Source organism: Tamandua tetradactyla, chromosome 2 (genome assembly GCF_023851605.1).
Source record: "Tamandua tetradactyla isolate mTamTet1 chromosome 2, mTamTet1.pri, whole genome shotgun sequence".
Lineage (NCBI taxonomy): Eukaryota > Metazoa > Chordata > Mammalia > Pilosa > Myrmecophagidae > Tamandua > Tamandua tetradactyla.
The window spans coordinates 28,475,112-28,495,756 of record NC_135328.1 but is presented as its reverse complement, the minus strand read 5'-3'; the positions used below and the strand labels follow the sequence as shown (position 1 = coordinate 28,495,756).

At 39.1% G+C, this 20,645-nt stretch overlaps 1 protein-coding gene, 1 long non-coding RNA gene and 1 pseudogene across 2 annotated transcripts in view; 1 reads left to right on the top strand and 2 right to left on the bottom strand.

The window, feature by feature from the left end:
* LOC143667380 (uncharacterized) overlaps positions 1-8,322 on the bottom strand; it is a 105,968-nt gene extending 97,646 nt beyond the window's left edge. The window contains exons 1-3 of the long non-coding RNA XR_013168018.1: positions 8,223-8,322; positions 7,071-7,471; positions 6,774-6,985 (exon numbers count right to left, since the gene is read on the bottom strand). This is a non-coding gene — a long non-coding RNA (uncharacterized LOC143667380). The remainder of the gene's footprint in view (positions 1-6,773; positions 6,986-7,070; positions 7,472-8,222) is intronic.
* Positions 807-2,471, bottom strand: LOC143659479 (T-complex protein 1 subunit alpha pseudogene; annotated as a pseudogene).
* Positions 8,323-8,355: 33 nt separating the features above from the next.
* The window catches only part of PTPN3 (protein tyrosine phosphatase non-receptor type 3), a 183,320-nt gene continuing 171,030 nt past the window's right edge, over positions 8,356-20,645 (top strand). The window contains exon 1 of the mRNA XM_077141515.1: positions 8,356-9,696. The gene's annotated coding sequence lies outside the window, so the exon portion shown is untranslated. The remainder of the gene's footprint in view (positions 9,697-20,645) is intronic.

Here is a 20,645-nt window from a genome sequence, read left to right as displayed (position 1 = left end):
GGAGTGATGCAAATGTTCTAAAAAATTATCATGGTGATGAATGCACAACTATGTGATGATACTGTGAGTCACTGATTGTACACCATGTAAGGAATTTGTGCGTGAAGATTTATCAATAAAAATATTTTTTTTAACATTACCACCCACAATTGAGTGTGTCACATCTCCATGGAAACAACAACAAAAAAAATCCTACCTAGCAATATTTAATGAGGATTAAACAGCATGGCTTTTCTGGGGTACATGACAGTTTCAAACTGGCATACCTGGCAATCCCACTTGTAGATATAGACCCAAAGAAACTGAAAAATAAGAATTTAAAACAGAAACTTGTACACCAATGTTCGCAGCAGAATTGTTAACAATAGCCAAAAATGGAAAACAACTCACGTATCCATCAACAGATCAATGGACAAACAAAGGGTGGTACAAACCTGTTATACCACCACAAGAAAAATGAAGTTTTGAGATATGAATTATAGTGAGTTGTACCCCAGTTTGGAGATATTCTTGGTCTTGGTCTATATTCTTGTGAGTGTGGACTCATAATTTTATAAGTAAGATCTCTTCAAGATGCTATTTTAGTTAAGGTGCGGCCCAACTGAATCAGGTTAGACCTTAACCCTGATTCCTGTAGTCCTTTACAGGCAGAGTGAAAGTCTGATGGAAAGAAGCCATGGGACGCAGCTAAAAGCTGGAATCAATGGAAATCAGGAATCCAACCCGGGTCTCTGGCACGGCAGGCAAGAACTCTACCTGCTGAACCACCGTGGCCAAGCCCCAGCTTGTTGTACTTTAATGTGTATACTCAAAGTTAGACAGCATCTAACACTTTTATCAGTCATCAAGGGCTCCTGAATAACCAGCATCTTCACAACTTCCATGTTTATCATCTTCACTTTCTGCATGTAATTTAGTAAGATCGATTGGAAAGATAATAATTGTAGCTTCCATTGCAAACTTCAAACTCTTTCACTATGGTAGGTTCAGACACCCCCTACTTGTTTGTCGTCTTGAGGTTTACCATTGAGCAAACCAAGACTGATAATTTTAGATTTCTATGTTCTGGGTTCACTTGAGCCTCATTATGAAAACCTCTTAACCTTGAAAACTTTGTAGAGTCTTAGGCAGCATAAACTGCCAGTGTGTAGCAAGAAGAGATCTTGCAGACTCTGCAAAAGCAAGCTGTTCTTGAGAATTCCATGCTGGTCGCATAGTTTTCAAGGTAAATGGAAAGGGCTGCTTCCATAGCACCTCTACCAGGAGCCACAGATTTTGATTCCAAAACTCTCTTCACCACACAAAGAGCATCATGTAAAGAGGACTCTTTCATCACAAATGAAATCATTTGCCCTGCATAAGATAATTGGGGTAGATGTATGAACTTTAGTGTTTTTAATTAAAATCCTTTCATCATCTCAAATCCTCTTCTGCCTGTTCCAGCATTGCAGCTTCAAAAGTTTCCTCACTCTCCAGTTTGGCCAGGGTTGAAAGAACAGCAGCTCCTGAAGCTTTGACACTGTGTCTAATGTTCCTTTTTAATATTCTTCTATCTGCCATAGCATATAGATATATATGTGGAGCCCCCTAGACTCCACAAAATACTTCAGACACATATCATCAATTCCACCAGTGGTTAGAATAGCATTGGCGTCAGTTGGAAGGATCTTCTAAATTCCCTCCTTGGTGATATCTGAGTCCCTCTATTTAATTTGGTCCAGTTTTTCAGGGTCTGTAGTAACCACCTATATATCAAGCTTCCTTTTTGTTTTCTGCAGGCTGAGGTCAAGGCAAACAATTTTTGCATTAACTATTCTCTTGGGCATGTCCTGGGATCCCACCACACCACTGCATGCACAGCCATTGGTCAGCATACTCTCTATCTGATTTCTCGCATGGGTTTCAGAACATTAACAGAATTGACTGGATAGCAAGGCTAGCCTCTTATATCTGTGTACTTAATGGCAAGAACCACATCTACTGTCATATCAGTGAAAAAATCACCATCAATTCCAATGATTTTGGAAGACATAGATGTCTGTAAGCAGCAATGATCAGGCAATCTTTTCCAAGTTCATCTGTGTTAATAATTAGGTTTTAACTGATATAATGTTTCCTTGCAAGTAAGTCAACAGCCACTAACAAAATGTGGATGAAATTTTCTGTTTGACTAGTTCATCTGCATTTTTCAGAAGTTCTGCTGCAATAATAACCACTAAGGTAGTTGCAACTCCAACTTCTTTGTCTTACCAATCAGCCAGCTCACAAAGAACTTTAGCTACAGGATGTTCTTCCTTTAGTTTCAGGATGGTTACACCGTCATTAGTAATGATTACATCACCAATATTATCCACCAATATTTTATCCAAACCAGCTAGACCAAGAGATCCTTTTATAATACCAGCAACAGAAGCTGCAGCCATAACATTCTGGGAGTAGATCACCCAGATGCTGCAGTCCCTGAACATGGACAATCCTCCATCTTCTCAGCAGGGGACATGTCAATATCACTGCCACCACAGACAACCTGGATTCTAGCCCCAAGATCAGGTATTGACCATGGGAACAGGAGAGATGGCATGGAATAGGGACAAGCAGGGCTGCAGGTGCTACAGCACCACCTCTGCTCCTCTCTCTGCTTCCCAGGCTCCACCTCAAGGTGGAAGGCGTGGGAAGGGGTAGAAATTTTTTAAATGGAAAACTATTAAACAAAAGAATTATAAATTGTTATTAGTGCTGTAAAGGAAGCTAGCATGACTATGAATTAGAGTGGGTGTTAAACTATGGATCACAAGCTAAGAATGATGCTTATATTTCTAAATAGTTAAAAAATCAAAAGAAGAATATCTTGTGACCCATGAAAATTATATGATATTCAAATTTAATTATCCATATAAGGTAGACTGTAACAAGTTTAAAATACATATTTTAAATCCCAGAGCAAAACATTTAAAAAAAAAAGGTTTATCTAAAAAGCAAATAGTTGAGTTAAAATGGACTATTTCACTAATTTTACAAAAGAAAGCAGAAAAACATGGAAAGGCACATAAAGGATCAATGGGATAATTGGAAAACAAAATGCAAGATGATAAATTAAATCCAACCACATTCATAACTGCATTAAATGTAAGTGGTACAAATACTTCGATTAAAAAACAGAAATTGTCAGAGAGGATAAAAATAAAAGATCTAATTATATGTTGTCTACAAGAAATTCACTCCGAATATAAAAGCACAGTTAGATTAAAGTTAAAAGCATAGAAAACGTTATATCATGTTAATATTGAGTATAAAAAATCTAGGTAGTCTTGAGGACAAGAGATAAAGAGGGACATTTTATAATCATATAACAGGGGTTACAACAGTAGGTCAGAGGTAGAATTCTCGCCTGACAAGCGGGAGACCTAGGTTCGATTCCTGGCCATGTACTTCCCAAACAAACAAGCAAAAAAACAAATGAAAACCCAAACAGACAAACAAAAATTCAACAAATGGTGCTGCAGGATACTCACATGGAAAAAGAATGAAATGTGACCCCTGCCATACAGCGTACAAAAAAAAAAAACATACATAACAACCCTAATTATGTATGCACCTAGTAACAGTGCTTTTGAATTACATGAAGGAAAAGACCACAAAAAATAAAGGATAAATAGACAAATTCACAATTATAATTGAAGATTTTAGTATTCCTCGATAGTTATTAGAACAAGCAGGCATAAAATCACTTAGGACACATAAGACTGAAGAATGTTCTCAACCAACTTGATTTAAGTGATATTTTTAGGACATTCAACCCAACAACAGTAGAATATATATGCTGTACACATGGTATATTCACCAAAAAATATGATTTGTTGAACCATAAGACAAGTCTCAATAGAGGTCCAAAGATTTAAATCCTACAGAACATGCTCTCCGACAACAACTGGAATTAAATCAGAAATTAACACACTTCTAACAAAACTATGGATCAGAGGATTAATCCCAAGGAAAATAACAAAATGTTTTAACTGAATGAAAATTAAAATACAGCATGACAAATTCATCTGAGTATAGATAAAACAGCAATCATATGAAGATGATTGTATAATGATACAGCTTTCACAATGTGACTGTGTGATAGTGAAAACCTTGTATCTGATGCTCCTTTTATCTACGGTATGGACAGATGAGTAAAAAATATGGATTAAAAAGAAATAAATAATAGGGGAACAAACGTTAAAATAAATTGGGTAGATGGAAATACTAGTGGTCAAACAGAGGGAGGGTTAAGGAGTATAGTATGCATAAGTTTTTTCTTTTTTCTTTTTATTTCTTTTTCTGGAGTGATGAAAATGTTCTAAGAAATGATCATGGTGATGAATATACAACTATGTAATGACATTGTGAGCCACTGATTGCACACCAAGTATGGAACGTTCATATGTTAAGAATGTTCATGTTTGTATGTTGTTTTGTCAATAAAAATATTTTAAAAAACAGTTATTGGAAGGAAATTTAATGCTTTAAATGCTTATCTTAGGAAAGAAAAGATCTAAAACTAATTATCTAAACTTGGACCATAAGCTAGAAAAAGGAAAGTAAATTAAATACAAAGTAAGTAGAAGCAAGGAAATAATCAAATTAAGAGCAGAAACCAATGAAGTAGAATATGGTCAAACAAAAGAAAAAATCTATTAAATTGATTAAAGGCTAATTTCTTGGAAAACATCAATAAAATTGATAAAATCTTGACCAAACTGATCAAATTAAAAAGAGAGAAAACATTAATTACCAATGTCAGAAATGAAAGAGGGAATGCCACTATTTTATAACCTTAAGGGAAAATGATTAACAGATTCATGCCAATAAATTTAGCAATTTAGAAGACTACATAAATGCCTTGAAAAACAAATCACCAAAACCAAGTCAAGAAAAAATAACCAATCTGAGAAACTATTTATATATAAGAAACTTATACATATAAGTAACTAAATTTGGGATTAAAAATCTTCTGACAAATAAATCTACAGACCCAGATATCATAGACATTTAAATTATATCAAACATCTAAGGAAGAAATAATACCAATTCTACACAAATTTCCAGAAAATTGAGGAGGAAGAAACACATCCCAACTCATTTTATGAGACCAGCATTTCCCCGATACCTAAATCAAACAAACACATTACAAGAAACAAAAAACAGAAATCAACACACTTTAAAATATAAATCTTTAAAATATTAGCAAATCAAACCTTACAGTGTGTAAAAAGGATAATAAATCATACACCAGGTATTTGAATATTTAACATTTGTAATTCAACCCATGTATTTCACCATACTAACAGACTAAAGCAGAAAACCCATAGGATTTCATCAACAGATGCAGAAAAAGCTTTTCAAAAACCTTAGCAACATTCTTGATTTTAAAAATTCCCAGAAAACTAAGAATAGAGGGAATTTCTCCAAACTGATAAAGAGTATTGATGAAAACCTACAGTTAACATGATACTTAACAGTGAAAGACTGAATGCTTTTTCTCCTAAAATTTGGAATAGGGCAAGGATGCCCTTCTTCCCACTTCTAGTCAACACTGTTCCAGAGTCCTAACCAATTTGTTAAACCAAAAAAGAAAGAAAGAAAAGGCAAACAGATTAATAGGAATAAGCAAAACTGTTTTTATTTGAAGACCTAATCATGCATATAAATCTATCATGAAGAATCTATAAAAAGCTACTAGAACTAGTGAATGATTTTAGCAAAGTCACATGACAAAAGGTTAATTTACAAAAATAAATTGTATTTCTATATCTGAGCAAGAAAAATTTTAAATTGAAATTAAACAAATAATACCATTTTGAAAAGCATCCCAAAACATGAAAAAACTAGCGAGACATCTAACAAAATGTGTGATAGGCCCACACAGTGAAAATTTAAAAATATTGTGAGAGAAATTAAAGAAACCAAAATAAATTGAGATATTTACCATTTCATGGATCAGAAGACTCAACTCTGTTCAGATAAAAACTGTTTCCAAATTGTCCTACAAATTCAATAGAATCCCAGCTGGCTTTTTTGTAGGAATTGCCAAGCTGATTCTAAAATTTATATGCAAATGCAAAAAGCTTACCTAGCCAAAAACTATTTTGAAAAAGAACATAAAAATGGCCAATAAGCATGTGAAAAGATTGTTCAATATCATTAGCCATTAGGAAAATTTAAATCAAAATTCATATTCAAAGTAATATGAAACACTACTTCACACACCAAAGTGGTAACTTTTGATTAGTTGGTTTCCATGGAGATGTATTCAAGGTATGGTTGCTTACTGGAACCCTTTAAGAAAGAACCATTTTGAAAAGAGCCTGAAGAGGCGACAGAGCCCACATAACCAGAGACCTTTGGAGATCCAGAAGGAAAGTGCCTTGGGGAAGCCTTATGAAATGAAAAGAGAAAGCTAGCAGACGCTTCCTGGGAAGATGTCTTCCCAGTTGACAGGTGTTCTGGACCCACTGGCCTTTCTTGAATCAAGGTATCTTTCCCTGGATGCCTTAGTTTGGACCTTTTCACTGCTTTAGAACTGCAAGCTTGCAAGTTAATAAATTCCCCTTTATAAAAGATACTCTGTTTATAATCAGTTACATAACTGATTATAAGACTTACTATTAAGCTGCTACGTAACTATCTACTGTTACATAACTCATCCCCTATCTTGCTGGCTTCAAGCAACAATAATCACTTATTATATCTCATGGTTTGTGTGGATCGGGAATTTGCAACCAGCTCACCTAGTCAGTTGTACCTCGGTGGCAGTCAGACAGTTCTGGGGCTGCAGCCATCTCCAACTTTCCTTCACTCACATCTGAGCTAATGTGGTAGTTAGATTTAGTTGTCAACTTGGCCATGTGAAGGTGCCTAGTTCTGTTGCTGTGGACATGAGCCAATGGTATGTGAACCTCATCTGTTGCTCATTACATCTGCAGTCGGCTAGGAGGCGTGCCTGTACAATGAATGACATTTGATTTAATTGGCTGGTGCTTAAATGAAAGAGCTCAATGTAGCACAGCCCAAGCAGCTCTGCATACCTCATCTCAGCTCTCGCAGCTCAGCCCAGGCCTTTGGAGATGCAGAAAGGAATCACCCCAGGGAAAGTTGTTGGCACCCAGAGGCCTGAAGAGAAGGCCAGCAGAAATCACCCTGTGCCTTCCCACGTAAGAAAGAACCTCAGTTGAAAGTTAGCTGCCTGTCCTCGGAAGAACTAATGAAATAAATCCCCTTTTATTAAAAGCCAATCCATCTCTGGTGTGTTGCATTCTGGCAGCTAGCAAACTAGAACAGCTAAGAACAACTGGAAGCCTGGAAAAGTTGGAACTCCTCATGTATTTCTCTAGCTCAATGTAGCTTCTTCCCTTGGTCCCTGCAGCACAGTGGCCGCAGTGTAATCAGACTTCTTATATGGCAGTTCATGGCTCCAAAGATACGTGTCCTGAGAGAGACAGAAAGAAAGAAAGAAGCAAATCACCTTTTACGACCTAACCTCCAGAAGTCAGAAAGAGTAACTTCTTTACTTTAGTGATGCTGTTACTTATTCTGGTGTAAGTTCTAGAAGAGGAGACAATGACTCCATCTCTTAATGGAGGTGTAGTAAGTTAGTTTTGGAGAGCAGGTGAGACCAGAGATATTAAGTTCTATTTTGGAAAATACAGCTTCCAATAATCAAGACAATGTGGTATTGCATATAGCTCTACAGAACAAAATGAAGAGTCTGTTGGTCTTCCACCTAGATGCCAAGATAAGGAAATAATTTTTTTTCAACAGATTGGAACAACTTGGATATTCCTAGAGGGAAAAAGAATGTACCTCGACCCTTACCTCATCCCATTGCACAATAAATTCAGAATGGATTATAGACTTAAGTGTTACAATAAAACTTCTAAGAGAAAATCTTCACAATCATAGAGGATTTCTTAGGGCACAAAGTACGAACCATAAACTAAAAAACAACTTGAGAAATTAGACTTCATCAAGTTAAAAACCTCTGCTCTTTGTTAAGAAGCATATTCACAATACATACTTCAAAGGATGTGTACCCATGATATATTTAAAAAAAAAAAAAAAAAACCCTCACAACTCAGTAATAAAAAGATAACCCAATAAGAACTGGGCAAGAGATATGAATAAATACTTCACCAAAGAAGATATACGAATAGCCAGTGCAAATTCAAACCACCACACACCTTTAAGACCTGGAAATCGTCTTGGAGCTGGATGTACCCTCGCAGCCTCGCGGAGACCTGAGTCCTGGGAGGACTGCGGCTGGCAAGGTTCCGGTTCCGGTTCCGGCTCCGGTTCCAGTTCCGGTTCCGGGACAATAGCGTCCATGATAAGGGCACGTCGCCTCAGGATCGCCGAGGCTGGTTTCCCACGCCTCGGAGCGCAGCGAGAGCGCTAGCGTGCTGAGGGGCCGTTGGCGAGTTCAGGGCGCCGGGGTTTCCAGTCAGTGTAGGTCCCGGGAGCGTGCGGGCCTCAGCCAGGAGAGGGGCCTGGACATGACCTCCAGAACCTGCCCGCCCTGCTTGACTTCGGGCAGGGCCTCAGCTTCCTCATGCTTCCGCGTCCTGCTCTGTAGAAGGGGAGCTAGGATGGCGCTTACTTAGGATCGTCGTGAAATGGGCTCGGCGCAGTGTGTAAAGTGGGCTGGCGTGCAAAGTACGCACTCAAAATGAAGATCTTATATGGCAGTTCATGTGGGGGGGAGGTATTTGTGTTTTTATTTTTTATATTACTCTGTCTTATCGCTGGTGCTCACCAGATGCATAAGCTTGGACAAATGGCATCGATACCTGGTTTTGGTCTTCTTATCATTAAAAAAGTAGAATATGAACTCTCACCATGCAAACTAGTAAAGATTGAACAGACTGATATTTAGCCTTTTTCTTGGTGTTTTATGAATATTTCTTTTGGACAGAAGGGTTAACTCATACCCCAGATAGTGGTAACCTTGAGATTCAAGACCTCCCACCCCCGTTAGCCCAAGAAAAGAATGGAGCCCTAAGGAACAATTCTCAAGACACTTTTCCATGCTCCTTTGTTACAGAGCTGCAAGCTAAGCCTCATTTTTCATGACTACTTATACCTCCCCTGGCTTTGTCTTTTCAAGACATTGGCCTCCTCTAAGACAGGACCCTGTGGGGAACGACTGTGTTAACTGTTGAAATTTGCAAAAAAAGTCATTGACTTGTCTCAGGAAGACTAGATTCTACACTGAAGGATTTATACATGGATGTGATGGAACAGAATTATGGGAATCTGGTCTCACTAGATGGAGAATTAAAGTGCAAAAACAAGGAAATACCAACAAAGGAAGATGTTTATGATAGTTTAGCCCAAAGAGTAATAATGGAAAAAATATAAAGAAAAGTCTTAAATGTTCTAATTTTAACAAGGACTGGGAATATATAAGGCAGTTGTCTGAGCAGCATGACAATCAGAACATTTCTGACTAGGGAACTTCACCCTTGGAGAAAGCTTTCATTGAGGAAAGTGTGAATATAAAATGTTTGGAAGCAGCTTTCTTTTAAAAACTTCTTGCTGAACCACAGAATTTCTGCAGGATAGAAATCACATAAATATGTATTGAAGAAGAACTTACCCCGGTGCACTAGGGTAACTTTCCAGAAACCTACACCTCCAGATGGATCCCTGGATCAGGTAAGTCCTGAAACCTAGAGGGGCAGCCCCTCCAAAACACCAGCTAGTTCCATCTCTCTACTCCTTATTATTGACAGCCCTTCCAACATGAGAAAGCTAGAATGAACATAGCCCAAATACCCCTAAGAGTGGGAGAAAGATCGAAAGTGACAGTGGAGTTATACAGAGAAGGTAGGATTTAACAAATGAGTATGATTGCTGAATCACTATACTGATGTTTCTTTTAGTCTCCAGTATCTTAGAGCAGCTAGAAGTAAAAACCTAAAATTGTAGAATTGTAACCCATACCAAATTCTGAAATCTGTTCTACAACTAATTGTTGTGCTGTGCATTAAAATTTATGCTTTTTTGTATATATGTCATTTTTCACACAAAAAAATGTGGTGATAAAAAATGTATATATATTCCTTCTAGCCTCCAGTGTTCTGGAGCAGCTAGAAGGAAAAATCTGAGATGATGGTATGGTAGCTCATGACAAACTCTGGGGCAAACAAGTAACTATTGTTGAAGAGTGCTTTGAAAACGATTGCTTTTTTCTTTCTTTGCTTTGTATATATGTTATATTATACAATTAAAAATGTTAAAAAAATAAAAAGAGAAGAAGAAGAAGAGCTTACCACAATGTCAGTTTTAAAAGTGAAAAAAAAATCAGTGGTAAAAAACAACTTTTGATTTTTAGTGAAAGCGTGGCATCCTGTATCCAGAGCAAATATCTTTCCCTTCATCAGGCTTGTGATAATAGAGAGAAAATATACGCATGCTGTGCCGGTTTAAATCTGTTGTGAACACTAAGAAAGCGAAATTCTTTAATCCTCAATCAGTATTACTGGGTGGGAGCTTTTTTATTGTTTCCATGGAGTTGTGACCCACCCAATTGTGTGTAAGGTTGCTTACTGGAGACTTTTTTTTTGTATGCTGTATGGTGGGGTCACATTTTATTCTTTTTCCATGTGAGTATCCCATTATTGCAGCACCGTGTGTTGAATTTTTGTTTGTTTTTGTTGATTTCTTTTGTTTGTTTGTTTGGGAAGTGCATGGGCTGGGAATTGAACCCGGGTCTCCCACATGGCAGGCGAGAATTCTACGCTGAACTACCCTCACACCCCTTCTGGAGCCTTTTAAGAGGGAATCATCTTGGAAAAAGCTGCAGAGCTACTAGAGCCCATGCAGCCAGAGACTTTTGGAGATGAAGAAGGAAAACACCCCTGGGGGAGCTTCACAAAACAAGTAGCCTGGAGAGAAAGCTAGCAGATTTACCCTTGCAGCTGAGAGAGAAACCTTAAACTTCATCGGCCTTTCTTGAATGAAGATTACCTCTTGTTGGTACCTTAATTCAGACATCTTCATAGTCTTGCCTTAATTTGGACATTTACATGGCCTTAGAACTGTAACTTGCAACTTAATACATTTCCCTTTTTTTTTTTTTTTTTTTTTTTTTTAACGTGGGCAGGCACCAGGAATCAAACCCAGGTCCTCTGGCATGGCAGGCAAGCATTCTTGCCTGCTGAGCCACCATGGCCGGCCCATACATTTCCCTTTTTAAAAGCTATTCTGTTTCTGGTATATCACATTGCAGCAGCTTGCAAACTAGAACACATGCCATAAATGTGGAAATGCCTTTGGCACATAATCAACACTTAATCACCATCAGAGAAATCATGCTGGAGAGACTCCATAATTGCCTTGAATGGGGAAATACTTTAAGCCATGGTTCAACCCTTACTTAAAATCAAATCAGGCATAGTGGAGAGAAATCTTATAAATGTATTGGATGTGTGAAGACATTTAGCCATACCTCATCATTTACTAATTATTAAAGTGCTTTCATCAGGAGAAAACATTTGAATATGTGGATGGTGGGAAGGCTTAATTGTGTTTCACATCTCATTGAGCATCTGAAAATTCCTCCACAAGAAAACCCTTATGCGGTGGTATATTTAAGGTCTTCCTAGGTCATCTCTGATTCACCACAGGAAAATTCATTCTAGAGAAAATACTTGTAAATGTGAATATGTGAAAGTCTTTAGGACTAGTCCTAGGTGTATTCAACATCAAATAATTCACATTATCGAAAAACTGTGCATGCAATGAATGTCTGAAAGTCTTTAATAGCCTATCAGCTCTTTTTCAGTGTGAGAGTATTCATTCTGAAAAAGAGCTCTGAATGTCAAAAATGCAAGAAGTCCTTCAGCTAGCCTGAACCATTCAATCTTCATGTTGGAAATCACACTACCTGCCTGATGGAGATGTCCAAGTGAGATGTTCCAGGGCTCTGTCCCACAACCGAAGCTTTGAACAATGAATAAGCAGAACTGGCAAAAACATCTTTCTTAAAGCTCCAGAAAACAAGATTGTAGTAACACAGTGAGTGCCAAATTTAAGATTGGTAGGAAAACCTCCTTGTGGTGCCATTGGTGGCTCCTTCCCATCCACTCACCAGCTCAGCCTGGAACTGGCATGTGATCTCAGTGCATCTCCCTGGTACTGGTTTTGGAGAGAGCAGAGTAACCTTTGTGCGTATACTATGGGAGTGCATATATATCTGTGACCTGTGAATCAGGATGTGTGTGACAAATTTACTGTCCTAGAACTTACCCTGCACTTAGATAAGGCTTACTGGGCTCTTACAGAATGCTGTAGGAGAATAGTTACATTACAGCTGTCTGGGGCAAAAGAGTGCCAGCCATGGGACATACAATATAGCACATGAACCATGAGAAAACACTATTTCCTTTTTTTTTTTTTTTTTTTTTTTTTTCGCATGGGCAGGCACCGGGAATCAAACCTGGGTCTCCAGCATGGCAGGCAAGAACTCTGCCACTGAACCAGCGTGGCCCACCCAAACAGAGGAATTCTTAAGGCCACATGTTCATGCCCAGACAAGGTACATATGTAGAAAAGACCAGGGTGTTCTCTAAACCTATCATATAGCTAAAGTCTGAAGGAGTGCATTCCCACACACCAATCTACAAAGACTGGGAAAGTTGGTTTTTTTCCCTTTTTGTCAGCTTCTAGCATTTGAGGAAATCTCTGTCATAACACTAACTGGATATAAGTCATGAACAGATGACTCAGTGTCTAACTTCCAGTGATAACACAATACAATATCAAAATGTACAGATTGCAGCATAACATTACAAAGCATACAAAAAAAAAAAACAGGAAGCGATGGCTTATACAAAGGAGAAAATGAAAGCATTAGAAATAATCAGCAAAGAAAATCAGCCCTGGGATATATCAGAAAAGAACTTTTTAAAAAAAACAGGGAGTGTCCTAAATATGCTCAAATAGCTAAAGAAAACCATAGGCAAAAAACTAAAGGACATTAGACAAAGATCGATGAACACAAGGAGAATAGCAATAAAGACAAATTATGAAAAGAAACCAGAGTTGAAATCTATAGTAACAGTAATTTAAATTCCCCAGAGTGCATCAACAGCAGATTGGAGCTGGCAGAAGAAAGAATCAGTGAACTTGAAGATAGGATGATTGAAATCATTCAGTCTGAGGAAGAGAAGCAAAAAAGAAAGAAAAAAAATGAACAGAGCCTGAGAGGCCTGTGGGACACCATCAAGCATACCAATATACACATTTTATAAGTCCCAGAAAGAGGAGCAAGAGACAGAGAGAATATTCAAATAAATTGTGGCTGAAAACTTTGCACATGTAATGGAGCACATGAATAGGCATCAAGATGCTCAATGAAATCCAAGCAGAATAAACCCCAAATATAAGCATGCTGTGTTATAATCAAACTGTCAATTGCTAAAGATAAAGAGAGAATTCCAAAAGCCACAAAAGGGAAACAACAGATTGCTTACAAGGGAACATCAATAAGATTAAATGCAGATTTCTCATTGGAAACCATAAAGGCAATGAGAAGACATATTTAAAGTGATGGGAAAAAAATGCCAACCAAGAATGCTATACATGGAAAAACTGTCTTTTAAAAGTGAGGGTGAAATTAAGACATTCCCAGATAAATAAAAGTTGGGGAACTTTGTCATAACTAAAGTGGGCCTACAAGAAATGCAAAGGGAATTCTTCAGGTTGAAAGGAAAGAGCACCAGACAATAGACTGAAGCAGCATGAAGAAATAATGATCTCTGGTAAAGTTAATAACATGGGTGAATATAAATTATCAGTGCTACAAAAGGTGTTTAGATCTACAAGATCTAAAGACAAATATAATGATAAACCAATGGATTTGGATTCGTATAAATATATAATTTGACTAAGAACTACATAAAGGTAGGGGGATGAAAGAGTATAGGAACATAGTTGTGAGTGCTACTAAAGTTAAGTTTATCAAAGCAGACAAACTTGTTGTAAATTTAGGATGTTAAGTTTAAGCCCCATAATAACAAAAAGAAAATATCAGAGAATATGCAAACTCAAAGAGACCAAAAGAAGAGTAAAGATTATCAAGATGGTGGGAAGAGAGGGTGAATGAGGAGTTCATGCATAATGAGCACAGGTTTCTGTTCAGGGTGATAAAAGTTTTAGTAATGGGTGGTGGTAAGGGTTTTATAACATTGGAAATGTGATTAATCCCACTGAATGATATGCTTGTGAGTGGCTGAGATGAGAAAGTTTATGTTGTAATATGTTTCCACAATTTAAAAAAAGAAATAGAAACTAAAGAGATAATGAAAGCTACAATACATCAGACTGGACAGGATCTAATAATGGAGGAGAGAAGCTTCAAAAGGACATATTATTGGGAAATGTGAAAATATTGAAATATAGACTATAAGTTTTATATTAATGTTAAATTTCTTGAACTTGATAATTGCACTTAAGGTGGTTACATAAGTAAATATGCTTGTTCTTAGAAAATATGCATGACAGAATTAAGTGTTCAAGAAGCCTGATGTGCTTCTTGCATTCAAGCATTCAAGTGTTCAGAAAATGGATTGGTAGAGACAGAAACAAGAAGAAACAAGAAGGGAGGGAGGGAGGGAGGAAGGGAAAATGGCAAATTTGGCAAAATGCTAATATTGGTTTTATTTGGGTGTCTATGGAGATAGGGGTATGTTGGAGTTCTCTGTATGGAGTTTGTATTAATTTTACAATTGTTCCTTAAGCTTGAAAGTATTTCAAAATTTTAAATTAAAAAATAATAAAAAACACTATACACCAATAGAATGGCTGAAATGAAAAAGACTGACACTACCAAGAATTGGTAAGGATGTGGAACAAATGAAACTTTACATTGCTGGTGGGAATACAAAATCAGATGACAGCTTTGGGGGGTGCGAGGGTAGTTCAGTGGTAGAATTCCCAAACAAGCAAACAAACGAAAAAGGAAACAAACAAAAAATTCAGCAATTGGTGCTGCAAACAACAAAAACAACAAACACAAACAAACAAATAATTCAACAAATGATGCTGCAGTAACAGGATACTCACATGGTGAGAGAATGAAATGTGACCCCGCCATACAGCAAAAAAAATCAGATGACACCTTTGGAAAACAATTTCGTAATTTCTTATAAAGCTAAACATTCAGGTACCACAAGATTCAACAATTCCACTCCTAACTATTACTCAAGAGAAATGAAAACATATGTATTCACAAAGACTTGCATAGGAACATTCATAGAATAGTTCATACTAACCAAAATCTGGAAACAACCCAAGGGTTCATTAAAAGAGGAATATTATTTTTATATAAACAAACTGTGGAATACATATAGTTGAATACTACTCAACAATGTGAAAAAAAATCTTTGATAGATGCAACATAAGATTCATACATGTTAGGTGAATCTCATGCTGGATGAAAGAACCCAGACATAAAAAAGTACCTACTGTATGACTTCATGTATATGAAACTATTTAAAAAAGACAAATCTAACCTATAGTGACAGAAAGCAGACCTGTGGATGCCTGGGACAAGGGAGTGGTGGAAAATTGACTGAGAAGGAGCACAAGGGAACTTTTAGGATGATGGAAATATTCTATATATTGATTGTGATAGCAATTATACATGTGTATAAATTTGTCAAAAGTTATTGAATGTGCAGGTAAAATGGGTGCTTTGTAATATGTAAATTATATCTCAGTGAAGTTTATTTTCTTTTGTAAAAGTGCATCCATGAGCATTTTCATTGGAAAAAGAAGGGGAGGGTTGCCTTTGGGAAGCTTTACTGGGTGGGTAGAGTTTGAGCTAGATCATGGAATGTTCTAAAATCACCAATGAGGTCAGAGAAACCCGCTGGGACTCTGGTAGTAGTTTGAATCCTAACAGTCTCACTGGTGCAGTGGGCACAGAGCACTGCTGCTGATGTGGCCAGTTCACTGAAATGTGATGCTCTCAAGGCATTTGAGGGCCTTTGCTTTACACTTTTGTACCTGGGTCCTTCCCAGAGCATCAAGACTCTCTTGGTTATATAGACAAAGGAATCAAGTCTCCAGACACTTTTCCAGAAATCCCCTGGTGCTGGTGCTGGCCCTGTGGTGTAAAGAGATAAAGGAGAAACATCTAGAGGTAAGAACATAGTGGCTTTTCTTTAAAAAGCTGAGGGCACAATACAACTGGGCAGGTCTGAGTCTCTTCTAGGAAGGAAGTAGGAACAAAAACCCAGGGTTCGTGGCTAGGGGAAAGAAGAGAGAAGCACAGGGAAGGCTAGTGACTTTAAGGTCCTTCCTTTGAGACCCAATCCCTACCTTCTGAGAGCTTCCCTCCCAAAGCTGCCTAAGTCAGGTCCCAAACCCCTCCCACAACTTTAGCCTGGATTGTACTTCCAGGATTCCTCTATTCAGACATAGAACTGCTGCTTCTTCAGCAGTTCTTACCTATACTTCCGCATTTTCCAACACTTTATTGCCACCTCTGGTCAATGGTGCACAGAAGGACAACCCCAGAATCAGTTTCACTACCCCATTTCACTCAGGAGGAAAGTGGAGTCCTGGACGATAAACCCAAAGTATGAATTAGACAAGTGAGTATTTGAGATCCAAACAGACTTGAGCTCAAATAACACTCTCCTTTACTAACTGGATCAAATGCACAAGTTCCTGAAGCTCTTTGTACCATTCTCCTTAACATAGGTACGGGACCCTCTAGGATTAATATAAGACAATGTGCATGCTCCAGCAGGGTATCTACTGCACAATAAGCCATCAAGAGTGGTCTCAGGTGGAGAAGAGGGTGTTTTGTGTGTTTGTGTGCTACCCAACAGATTGCTGCCTGCCACATTTTTCACTGCCTCCTCTGGCCTTTGCTGCTGAATAAAAGAACTGCAATGTTCATTCTGGTCTCTTATTTCTCATTAGTATCTTTTTTCTCTCTCACTTTTCTTCTTTGATCACATTAGAGGAATCTGATAGTCAATAGTAGTTTCCTGACCCAACCGATATCCTTTTCCAGCTTTATAGCTGATGGGGTGTTGGTAGCAATAATAATACTGCTGTCTTCTTATCGGACCCTACACAGGGAAGCTTCGCTCTCTTTAGAAGTGGAAAAGGGCAGGGAATGCAACGAGGTAGCAGACTGCCAGCGTCTGGTAACCTTAGCCCAGTCACAGAAGCCAGCAGAGCGGGGCCTGCCACCACCTTCCTCTCTGGCATGAGCAAGTAGGACAGACTCGGGAATTAGATTTATTTTCTTAGGTCTCAGCCATGCCTGGAGGTGAATTACATGAAGGTACATGCCTAAGAGGCTTTGTTCAAGCTCCAGACCCAAGGCCTCCCTTTATCAAGAGCTCGCTCTTTTCCCCACATCATATCATAACCGGCCCCTCCCATCCCTGCAGCCCTACCCCGCTTCTAGGTTTAGTCATGAGAGCCACATGGTGCTCGACCCCTGATTACTACTTACTGCATCTGTGTATGGTTTTGCTCATCATGATGTCATTAGCTTCAAGTAGCAATTCAAACTTGGGCAGCCAGAAGTGATGCTTGGGGCATCTGTGCTTGGCCAAGAGCTTGATTTTCTGAGTCACATTGCACCTATGCCCTTGGTTTGTTTAACTTCCGTGGTCACAAGAAAGTCCAAACTTTACAACCTCAACCCCATTTTGACTGTGCCTGAACTTACTACTGAACCCCAATAATGTCTATTTTCTGATACTATAAGATTTATCTTCTGGTAAATGTTTCTTTTCAAATAATATCAACAATATGGGTAACTCTTACCGAGCATTTAAGTATGTCCCAGGAAATATGCTAAGTGTTTGAAATGCATGCTTTCGCTTAATCCTCACATTCTGGGAGATAGTTACTATTATTATCCTCATTTTACAGATAAGGAAACTGAAGCTCAGAGGCATTGAGTTACCTGCCCACCTAGTAAATAATAGAAGAGGGATTGAACATAGATCTGTCTGTTATTATAATTATTATTCTCACCACCACCCCATCATCATCTCTCATAAAGTATAAAGGACATTTTTCTTTTACCTCCAATGCCATCCTACCTCTTATGTGGGTATAACTTTTCGGTGAATGAGACACACTCTCCAATTAGTATAAATAGTCATACATATGTCTTCTGTGTTGATAACGTGACCCTAACCTTCAGATCCAGAAATGGTCTCCAGAAACAGGTGAACCTGGTAGTAAGTTATGCCAGAGAGATGACAAAAACAGTCATTAAATTAAAACTGAAATTGCCATTTTTGATCCGTGTTTTGGGTATTCTGTTCAATGATAGTAATGACTCAGTTTGTCAAGTACTACAACTGGCTGGCTTTTTTCCCAATAGCACCACCTGGGGTCAGTGCCCTTGAGAGCCACACTGAAAATTAGTGGGGCTGAGGCAGGGCAGCTCTCAGAATCTCCTGCCTCAACATTATTCTAATGGTGCTCGGGAGCCCCTGCTTCCTGCTGTAAAACTTGCAGGTGTCACTGCAGTGCTGTGTGAGCACATGGGAGAAAAGTCTTCAGCTCTTTCCTGAGAAGAGCCTGCCCCCAATCTGCAGGCTCCCCAGGTCCCTCCATGAAGTTGGGCAGTGGAGGAGCAGCATTCTATTACCACAAAACTTCATGAGGTACTTGCTTATTCAGGACCAAACGTCCTGCTGAATGGTGGAGGGTCACACATAAGAGTTGAAGTCAGAGAAAGGAAAGGCGAACTGGGCCAGGACAGTGGGAAAGGCTTTAGGGAAGCAGAGAGGCTTAAGGAAAGGGGTGGGTTTCAGTTAAGGTAGACATTCCTGGTGGAACATGCAGTAGTGGAAAGATTATCCTGAATGAAGAAGGCAGTGTGATGGAACCCAGATGAAAAGGAGTGTCAGAGGAGAGTGGATCTGGAATGAAGGTGAAAGGGGGAATGGGGAGTGTGGCAGCTTGGAGGCAAGGGCAGTGCTTTTCAGGGAGTGGCCTCGGAGAAAGACCAAACTGTGAGGGCATGCTGGAAGTAGAGAAAATGGAGAGACCAGAAGCCGGAGATGAGTAGGAGGCATGTCACCGAGGCCTATCACAGAATCTAACAATTCCCAGCCCCTTCGGGACACACTAAAGGCCTTGCCCTGTAGGCAACGGGGCTGGCATTTCTCTGCAGAATTTAAGAAAACACAGAGCTGTGAAGTCTTGTCCTCGCTATGCACCTTTCTTGATAAGCCTGGTTGGGAAGTTGCTTTTGGGGAAAGAGGCAGGAAAGTGGAACTTGACTCTTGCAATCTTCCCAGGCTTTTTCTGTCTCTGTCCCCAGCCCCTTTCTAGCAACCTTCTGTCTTTGAAGCTCACATGGCAAGATGGAACAAGATACCATCATTGATGCCATAGAGTGACTTCAGATCAAAAACCGTTTGTATGTGGCTGATTGTATTAGTTAAGGTTTTCTAGAGAAACAGAATCAACAGGAAATATTCACAAATATAAAATTTACGAAAGTATCTCATGTAACTGTGAGAACATAGAGTCCAAAATCTGCAGGACAGGCTGTGAAGCCAACGATTCCAATGGAGGGTGTGGACGAACTCCACAGAAGAGACTTGCCGGCCGAAGCAGGAAGAGAGCCTGTCTCTTCTGAATCCTCCTTAAAAGGCTTCTGGTGATTAGATTAAACATCACTCATTAAAGAAGACACGCCCCTTGGCTGATTACAGATGGAATCAGCGGTGGATGTAGCTGATGTGATCATGATTTAATTCCATGGAATGTCCTCATAGCAACAGACAGGCCAGCACTTGCCCAACCAGACAAACAGGTAACACCATCTGGCCAAGGTGACATATGAACCTGACCATGACACTGACCCTTCCTTCCTACTGTAGACAGCACTTCTCCCAGCCTGTGGTATCACATCCCCTTTCTCTCAAGCAAGACTCATGGGGATGGGTTCCAATTCTGCCCAGTCCATTTGCCCCCAAGGTCTCATAAGCATTTGTCAAAGACTCTTGTACAGCCCACCCCCCTGACTTGGACACGACCCTCAGAAAAGGGGTCTGCCCAAGGCTGAGCATCCTGGGATTCATGCCTCCTGACAAAAGCCCTTGGAGTGATCTTTTCTATGCAGGAAACTTGAGCAACAGAGAGAGCAATCCATTAGCTTGGATCTTCCCAAGCAGAAGCCTGTTTTCTCAGAAATAATCCCTTGCCTTTCCACGTCCAACCCAAGGGCTTCTTCCATATTCTAGAAAGTAACAGAGTTCCACCTGGCAACTCCACCTTGAAGTCAGTTGTAGGTTCTTAGGGCTGTGGCAGAAGTATTTAAACAATTTAAACATTGTTTAATGGATTTGAATAGGTCTCCTCTACAAATAAGAGCCATCTTTACTGAGCGCTTCCACCTGCAGCACTTCCCATGAGCCATGTCATTCGACACTGGTGACAAGACTAGGAAGTTGGTACAATTAGACCAATTTAGATAAGAGGAAACTGAAGCACAAAGAAGGCAAGTTACTTAATCTGAGGTCACAAGGCCAGAAAGTAAGAAAGCCAAGATTCTCCATCTTACACTGGAGCCCAAACTCCTGTCTCAAGCAGGAGGCCACTAGCCA